Genomic DNA, 7,848 nt, shown 5'->3' on the forward strand with positions numbered 1-7,848 from the left:
GGGACAGGCTATTACAAAGTATCCGACCTAGAAGGCAATGAGCTGCCCAGGGCCTGGCACGCCTGTAATCTAAGGCGGTACTACAGCTAGAAAAACTTACCCGAGGTGTACTCTTTTTCCCTACAAGGGTTTTTTAATGAGACACCCGGTTAAGTAAGACACCCGACCTAGTCAAAAGGGTAAACACTCTGTAAATATTCTTTCTTTTTTAAATACTAATCAAATTTCTCTATTTTTCTTTTCCTTTTCCTCATGATGAAACGAATCCTAGAAAGTACCCCACCAAGGCGCATTAATTTATGCTCGACAAAACGCAAAAAATCATTTGCCAAGAGACCACACAAGGTCGGCAAAGATGAAGCGACGAGGTTCAAATTAATGTGAGAAGTTATAAAGTAACTCTGATAAGGCTCAAAAGGCCAAATAAAAAGAGATTACAAAAATAACTTAAAAGGCCGACCAAACAACAAGGTCGGACCCAACAAAGGGAAAGTTATAAAGTAACTCTGAAATGGCTCAAAAAGCCAAATAAAAAAGAGATTACAAAAATAACTCAAAAGGGCCGACCAAACGACAAAGTCGGACCCAACCAAAAGGAGGTACTCAAGCGCCCGAGGACCGAGAAAAAGCTCGGATCCAAGAAAGAAGCCTTCAAACAAAAGGGAACCAAGATTTCGAAAAACGCTTACTAAAAAAGTTGCTTTACAAAAAGCAACTAAAAAGTACAAAGCGAAAGAACGAAATCAAAGGAAGTTCGGAAAATGCTTACTAAAAAAGTTGCTTTACAAAAAGCAACTAAAAAGTACAAGCAAAAGAACGAAAGCAAAGGAAGTTTCGAGACGCTAGCTAAAAAGTTGTTATCCGAAAACAACTAAAAAGCACAAAAGCGGAAACAAAAAAAAGTCAAAACGCGAACAAAAACACCGCATAATAAAGTTACTTCAAGTAGCTAAATAAAACAAAAGGTGTCCAAAGCGTTCACAAAAACCATCCAAAAACAAAAAAGCCCACAAGCCGGGCAAAACACCAAAAAGATTACAGAGGATCAAGGTCCTTTCCGGACTCCACATCAACAGCAGACTGCGGAGGAAACATAGAGATCGGGACTGCATCGACGGCAACGCCATCCCGGTTTGGAACCTCCACACCAGACCCATCCCCGACCAAAGGGGAAGTCGGGTTCTCAATCGGAACTTTGGGGTCGGACATCGGAACCTCATCCTCGGGAGGAGCAGGAACAATCTTCCCCTCCACAACAACGTTGTCCGTACTGAATAAGCTCAGATCCAGGTCGGGAGCAAGAACCCGGACCTGAGCCTTCAAATTTTCAAACATGGCATCCATACCCTTGGCCACATGACCTTCCAGCTCGTAAAACTTGTCCTGCGCAGATTGCAACTCCTCCTTTGCCTCCACAAGCTCGGTATATAGCCGAGTATAATTCTCTGTAGCCGCCTTCGCCATCTCCTCAGATGCCTTCGCTGCCGCCACAGCCGCGGTAGCTTTGGTTTTCTCTTTCTCTAAAGAGGCCTCCAACTCAGTAATCCTGGCAGCCTTCAGTTGACTAATCCTATCAAGCTCGGACTGAGCCTTCTCAAGTCGGGAGCTGGTCGCCCCAAGGGGGGATTTCTTGAACTCTCGGGCAATAGCAGCATGAAGACTGGCCATCCGGACACAGCTCCGCGCCATATACTGAAAATGGTGCTCCATAGACACATCGTCAGTAGAAATGAAAGTCTGAGGGAGAATATGCTGTTCAATCCAACCAAGAGCATCAAAATCCTTATCGTTAAAACCCGCAAGCTCTTGAGAGGTCTTCTGCTTCTTGGGAGGAGGACCCGAAGTCGAAAGAGGAGAAGAAGGAACAGGCCCAGAGGTCGGAGGATCTTGACTTATAGCTCGAAACGGGGGAGTCGGAATAGTCTTCGACCGAGTCTGAACACCCCCAGTAGTCTTCTGCGGAGAAGATCGGGCAGAAGCCTCCCCGGCCTCGATATTCCGAGCAGCCACAGACTTCTTCGTCCGACGAAGGAACTTCATGGAATCCGCCTGAGAAGACATCTCTACAAGAAATAAAGAAAGGGATTACCACAACAGAAATTCCAGCAAAAACAAGCAAAACTAAAGTACTAAAAAGATGAATCTCGGAAGAGGTCGGGAACTACCTAACTCGGAACGGAGAAGGCTTGGATCCCCCAACATTTTCTTCGTGTCCAAGTGAGGTGCCCGACCCCATAAACTGCTCACCACACCCACAAAGGCCTGCTCCACCTCATCTAGACTCTCAAAGGTATACTTAACAGACACTACATTCTCCTGCCAACAAAGAGGAAAAGAAGGCTCCCCACTCTCATCTAGAAAGAAAGGTCGGACGTCTCCAGTAGCCCGGACCTTGAAATAAAAATTCTTAAAATCATGAAAAGACTCATCATACAAGGTACAAAACTTTCTTCCCTGGTTAGCCCTAAAAGAGACCCAAGATACCTTCCCTCCACCCGACCCCGGCTTCGTCAACACAAACAAGTAGGAAAAAAGAGAAATAGAGGGAGCAACACCCAAAAACTGACACAAAAGTTGAAACAGCTTCAAAAACGCCCAAGAATTTGGATGGAGCTGCGTAGGGGCAAGGTTACAAGACCACAACACCTCGGACTCTAGGTCGGTAAAAGGATGTCGGACACTCAACTTAGAGAAAAAACAATCATAAGCGTAAAAGAAGAGCTTCTCGGAACTATCTAAGGGCGGGAAGCAAACTCTCTCCTCGGAATCCGGGGCTACTAATTCATAATCCCTCTCAGACTCTCTATCTTCACATATGCTACATTGCCTACGAAACCTAGCTAAATACTCAGAATCTACCACAGAAGGGACTCTTAGAGGAACAGGATCTACCCAACCAAGACCACTTGGAATCTTGGTCGACATCGCTTGAAGAACCTTTCGAGACATAAAATTCTTGCCTACAAAGAAGAATACAACAGCAAAGCAAAAATCACATAAAAGCAGACAGCGAAAACCCATCCAGCAAAACAAGAAAACAAAAATCTTTTAGAAGAAAATACAGCAACCCGGAGCAAAATACCAAAGAACAAAAAAGAGTCCCCCCCCATACAAACAAACAAAACAATGGCGGCGCCTCTTTTCGGGGCAACCCAGGCATAGAGAAAAAAGAAACAGAAAGCATATGTGCACAAGAAAAGAGATGGGAACAAACCTGGAAGAAGGAAAGAGGACGATGAGCTCCGAAGCAAGGAGAGCAGAACGGCGGCGCAGAGAAAACCCCGGAAGAACACGCGGAAAGACTCGGGGAAGAAGAAAAAGAAAGGAGAAATGTCGCTCGAAAAAAGAGATGGCAAAACTCAGAAAAACAGGAAGAGAACAGAACAAACGAGGAAAAAGGAAGGGAGCAAATAAATAATGCCTTCACAGAGCCCGAACGGAAATCGAGGAGAAACGGTAAAATGCAATAAATGCTGAAACGGCCATTTTTGAAATTTGAAAAACTACTATGCCCGAGCTCGACCTCTCAAAAAAAAGGACGAACTCGGGCAGGGGCACTGTTCATACCCTGACCGAGCTCCTCTAAATCGGCAACTTTATGAAAGGTCCGACCTCGTCCCAAGGCCCACGCCTGAAGTCGGACCTCGGACAAACAAAGCTAAGAAGGCCCATCAGAAAGAACGCAGCCCAAAACCTAAAGGCCGGAAAGGCCTGGGAAAGGCGGTTCCACAAAGATAGAGATAAAACTCCCAAAAGATAAGATAAGATCAGAATATCTTATCCAGGGAAGATCACGGCCAACTATTATAAATACACTGGAGCACCCAGGTATAACTCATACTCTAATTCTACTCAATATCTGCTTGGACCCATGCTAACTTAAGCATCGGAGTGTCATTGCAGGTACAACCACCAACCACTCCACATATCAAGCTCGGGTCCCTGACCCCCACCTCGGGCCTCACCAAGACGACCGAGCTACTCGTTTCAGGTAACCCTCGGAACAGAGGGGAAGCAGCCAAGTACGTGGTAGTACAGGGGCAATTGTACAAACGAGGACTCAACTAACCCCTGCTGAAGTGCCTACGCCCGACCAGACAGACTATGTTCTAAGCGAAGTTCATGAGGGGTGTTGTGGCCATCACATCAAAAGGAAGGTACTGGCAAGGAAGCTCGTGAGAGCCGGGTATTATTGGCTCTCCATGATGATGGATGCACAAGAATTTGTGAAGAGGTACAGGAAACGCCAAGAAAATGCGAACTTTTATAAGGCCCCAATGGAAGAGTTAAGTTCTATGTTGGCCTCCAGGCCTTTCTTACAGTGGAGTGTTGATCTTTTAGACCCATTCCCGATAGGCCCTGGGCAAGTTAAGTACGTCATAGTAGCCATTGACTATTACACCAAATGGGTGAAAGCAGAACCATTGGCCAGTATATCGTTAGCAAGTTATTAGAAGTTCTTGTAGAGACAAGTAATCTCCAGGTTTGGAATCCCAAAAAACCATTATCTCGGATAACGGGACATAATTTTCAGACAAGAAGTTCGGGGAGTTCTTGTCTGGGTTGGGCATCAAGCAAAAGTTCTCCTCAGTAAAGCATCCCCAGAGCAATGGTCATGTAGAAGCAGTGAACAAGGTCATCCTTAAGGGATTAAAAAAATGGCTTGACCAGAGAAAGGGCTCCTGGGCAAACGAGCTAGCTTCAGTCTTATAGTTTTATAGAACAATGCCGCAGTCCTCCACCGGAGATATGCCTTTTCGACTTACCTACGGAGTTAACGTGGTCATCCCTATGGAGATTGGGGAACCGAGCCCAAGGCTGCTCCTCGGTAGTGATGCAAAAGCAGCCAAAAAAATTTTGATTTATGAGACAAGGGAGATGACCCAATTGTCGGAGGTCGCACAAAAACAGAGGATAGCTTTAAGATACAATAGCAAAGTGTTAAACAGAAACTTTGAGGAAGGGGACTTGGTGTTACGGCGTAACGACATCGGCCCACTGACCCTAGGGGAAGGCAAGCTAGCGGCTAACTAGGAAGGCCCGTAGAGAGTGAAGGAAGTCCTCAGAAATGGAGCCTACAAGCTGGAACACCTGAATGGGAGCGATATCCTGAGGACGCAGAATGTGGCAAACTTGAAGAAATTCTTCCTGAAAGGCGACTTCCCAGTTCGATGGTTTTGTTTCCTTTACTTTTTATTTCAATTGTCATTTTCTTTTTACTCTACCATACCTATAGTTGAAATACTCTCTCTTTCAAACAAGTGTATACTTTTGCTTATCTATAAAAAAATCTTTCAAGTTTTTAATACAAGAGGTGTCATTCCCCCTACCCTCTATACAAGGCCACGGTAAAGGGTTCTAGCGAGGCCTACTATTAAACGGCTTACACCATTTTTGGTTCAAAATGATCACCGTTTTAATGGCAACCCGAGACTGATCACCCCGGAAACCAAAGCAATTGCAACTAACAAGTATCAAATGCAGAGTGACGCAGGATTTAATAGCCAAGCAAGAAAACGACAAGTAAAATAACTAAAACATTCCATGAATGAAAATAGTTTAAAGAGAAAAGGCACCATGTTGGCCTGGTAAAAAATTGTTTATACAACAAGCATCATGTTGACAAAACGATAAGGAAAATAAAAATGTTCCAAGTATAAAACTAGGAGCTGTAAGAACGAGAGTTTTCACAAAAACACCACTTAAGTAGAATAGAATAATTTAATTTCCTGGAAAAGGTTTGAAAATATAAAAATGGTTTTTTTAAATATAAAGCTGAGATTCGAATTCAGTGGATTTTTTCTGTGTGAGAAAATGTTTTCTTTTGAAAATTTTCGCGTAAAAATCCGTACTGGTAGATTAGCCGGTAGTACCGGCTCAAGTCTGTCCAACTGCGTGAGAGAGAATAAAACAGTAGAAAATCTTAGAAAAGTATTTGAAATAGCAAACCGGGCACCTATCCTAAAGGTTTGGCCCAAAGTTGGGCCAAACGAACCAAAAATGCTACGCATTTGGACCGAACCTAAGTTGGGGCCAAGCCCAATACATATACACCCTTTAATGAGCCTTTTTCAGCTCATAACACCCACACACGCACACACACACAAAAAGAGGCGCTGGTTATGAGAGAATAGAGAAAGAAGAGCACAATTCACTCTCTCCTTCTTTGAGCCATAACTTGAGCTATGGTGCTCTGATTGACGAGCTGTTTGTGGCCATGTGAAGCTCTTGTCGAGCTCGTCGTTTCTAGCTAAACAAAGTGATAAAAACTCACTCTTTCTTTCCCAATTTCTCTGCCCTATGTAATTTTTGAAAATGGCTTTTAGGTTGTTGAGTTTCTTTGTGTTCTTGTTGTTTAGGTGTAATCTAGCTTGGGTGAGTAGTGGGTTTTACCCCAAAACTCGTTGAACAAGATAAGATATCACTAAACCCTTGTGTTTAGTTGAATGTCATAAACCCTAGCTTTGATTCTTGTTGTTTTTAATGATATAGAGTGTTCTTGGTGTTGTTTGGTATTGAGTGAAGGCTTGAGCGTTTGTGGTTAAGTGGTTTTGTGCATGGAGGATAATCGGCCAAGGTATGATTTTGGCTTCCTTTATGTAGTATATAATATTTTGTGAACTTTAGGCTAGTGGACCTTAAAATTGGATTGAAATGGTTGTTGAAGATTGTAGATTTAATGATGTTTGATGAATTTGAAGATTGTGATTATTTTGATGATTGATATTGATTAATGATATTATTGTGAATTGTTGATGATCATTGAGTTTTGATGAGTATTGAGGAGGATATATATGTGTGTTGGTAAATAATGCTTGTGAGGGATTGAAATTATGGTAATTTTGGAGTTGTATGTTTGAGATTGAGATTTATTGAATGTATGGATTTATTGAGTGGAGAAGAGGAAATATTGAGTGAAATGGTTAGAAAGTGATTGAAGGAATTCGGGTCTGGATTGAGTATGTTTTGGTATTGAATTGGTTGAGTTTGGAATGTTTGGGTAAGTTTTGTTTTGGTTTGGTTTTAAAAGTTTTGGAAAATTATAGAATTATCACCTTTGGTAAAAACCTATTTTTGGTGAACTTTGCCAGATCATAACTTGAGCCTTGGTTTTGAAAGTTTTAACACACGATGCGGGGATTCCTCTCGGGTTAGGAGTCTCGCGTACGCGAGAGAGAAGTCGCATATGCGACCCTCATTTTTTTAACGCGTGCGTACGCACAGCAGGGGTGTGCATATGCACAGCCTCTGTTTTGCTAAAAATCTGTTTTTCTTCACTTTTAAGGGCTCTCTAACTTTCCAAACTTTCTTGACTTCTCCTTAAGACTTGTGGCTAGTGATTAGGCCCTAAGGCTAGTGTAGGTGGGTTTATGTTTGAGATTAATGGTTTTATAGACGGGTTTTTAGAAGATGGTGACTTAGGCTTGGTATGTCAGTTGGGGTGGTTTTGTCTGGTGAACTAATGGGGAGCCAGGTGGATGATGAACTTGAGATGTTGATGATGGATGATGAGATTGGAACTTGAGAATGAAGGATTATTGTTAATGGAATGTATATAAATAGAATTGTGCTACGATCTGTGTTGTATTACTGAATGGTTATGTTTGGTAAGTCGCTATTCGCCTTAAGCAAGGACTATGCCAGTCCCCCGCTTGTCGAGGTAGTGGTGCCGGCATAGGGACCGAGGCTATCTCCCACCTACGTTGAGATGTGCAGACTGAGGCAGCCTCCCGCTCACATAACCTTTCTGCCATAAGAGTGAACTTGGGCACTATAACCCGAAAGAGTGTGCCGGGCACTATATCCACGGGTCAATAGTATGCAGGGAACTATATACCTAGTGTGACA

The sequence above is a fragment of the Arachis hypogaea genome, chromosome 10 (assembly GCF_003086295.3).
Source record: "Arachis hypogaea cultivar Tifrunner chromosome 10, arahy.Tifrunner.gnm2.J5K5, whole genome shotgun sequence".
NCBI lineage: Eukaryota > Viridiplantae > Streptophyta > Magnoliopsida > Fabales > Fabaceae > Arachis > Arachis hypogaea.